We start from the raw sequence: 2,018 nt of genomic DNA, 5'->3' as shown, positions 1-2,018 counted from the left end.
AGCATCATCATCATGAGCAGCATCCTCATCATCATCATCATCAGCAGCAGCAGCAGCAGCGGCATCCCTCGACACCCTCCATCAATCATGGACGCTATGAATATAATCCTACAAGCTACGAGCGAGATTCGACGTCGCTCGTCAGACGACCAACCGGTCTCCATCCTCGCGGGACTAAACCGACCGACTCCGAAGCCGACGCCGACAAATTTATGGCGACCGTCCCCCCCCCCCTCCCCTAACCCGCACCGCGCCGACGACGATACGGCAGAACCAACCGATCAAATCTAATCGAGTTTTCGTCTGCGACGCTGTCCGATGCGCGACCTTTGGCGGTGACAGGTCATGGCACGAGGAAGAGGAGGGGGATGAGGATGAGGAGGAGGAGGAGGAGGTAGGGGAAGAGAATGAGGAGGGCGTGAAGGACTAGGTGGAAGAGGAGGACAAAACAGAAAGAGGAGAAGGAAAAGAAGAAGAAGAAGAAGAAGAAGAAGAAGAAGAAGAAGAAGAAGAAGGAGAAGGAGAAGGGGAGGAAGAAGAAGAAGAAGTAGAAGAAGGGGAGGAGTAAAACGAGTAGGAGGCGAAAGAGGGAGAGCGTCAGGAGGAGGAAACAGAGGAAGAGGACGTAAAAGACGACGAAGAAGAGAAGGAAGCCCACGTGAAGGAGGAGGAGAAGGAGGAGGAGGCGGCGGTGTTTACCGAAGCATCGTTTTTGTCCGCATTTCTTGCGTTCCAGCGTCCCTCGGGGATGCGACCAACCGGCGAAATTAACTGCACGGGCTCAGCAGAAAATGTCGCCGACATGGACAGAGCTCCGCGGGGATTATTTGAATGGTTGCGAGAAAGTTCATGGTTATTCCTAGCTACGAGTTCAACAGGGCACGGGTCCATCTGATCATTAGTTCGTCTGCTCCTATGTTAATATTGCCGTGAGTTCTTCCAGTCCCAAGTTCATATATTATGCGTTCGTCTAGTCCTAAGTTCATATAGTCACGAGTTCTTCTAGTTCAAAGTTCATATAATTATGCGTTCGTCTAGTCCTAAGTTCATATAACCATGAATTATTATAGTCCTAAGTTCATATAGTCATGAGTTAATAATTAAGTTTTTTATTAGTTTATTAAGTTCATTATTTCACATGCCCTGCTGTTTATCTAGTCGCACGTTCTTCTATAGTTGTAGGTTTATATACTAATGACTAATGAACACCAAAGCACGCTTTCTTAATCATATGCCAGCGTGAAATGTAGTTCCAAATAATAATAATGGGAAAGGATTACACATCTCTATCAATCGTAAATGCAAGCATGCCAAACTTTTCTACGAGACAACTTCATTGAAAGGTAGATGAAATAATTAAATAATCATATGAGTAATTAATTGTATTTAAATATATTCTATCTGAGACCGCATCGATCGGCATGTTAAGGCGGATCCTTTATATTACGTTTATATACGAGACGAATTCATTGAAAGTGAAATGATTAATTATATAATTATATAATTAATTGTATCTGAGAGCGCATCACCATGCACGCGTTTATATGACGTGTGTATGCGAGACAAATTCATTAAAGGTTAAATGAATGATCATATATAATCATATAAATAACTGTATTATTATGGCACGCACGCGTGGCGTAGTGTGCGATGGAAGAGCCAGAGAATCATGTGTGGATAGCTCGTGTTGTGCAACATGTTCTGCTAGCACCTATGACAAATACGACATATACGCTCTCCTATGACACTATTTGTCATAGGAATATTCTTCGTATGACAAATATTGGCGAGTCAACTTCGTTCCGCTTTACAGCTGAAATTCACTGCTTGCGTTCGTAATAGCGCTCCTAAACTCCTATGATGCGCACAACACATACACCAATATTTGTCATAGGAAGAATCTTCCTATATGACAAATAGTGTCATAGGCGAGCGTATATGCGTATGTCGTGTTTGTCATAGATGCTAGCAGAACAGGCTGGATGCGTGGGGCGGGGCGGGACGTATACGTACCTGGT

The sequence above is a fragment of the Priapulus caudatus genome, unplaced genomic scaffold (assembly GCF_000485595.1).
Source record: "Priapulus caudatus unplaced genomic scaffold, Priapulus_caudatus-5.0.1 Scaffold3030, whole genome shotgun sequence".
In the NCBI taxonomy this organism is placed as follows: domain Eukaryota; kingdom Metazoa; phylum Priapulida; class Priapulimorpha; order Priapulimorphida; family Priapulidae; genus Priapulus; species Priapulus caudatus.
This window is presented reverse-complemented; position numbering follows the sequence as displayed.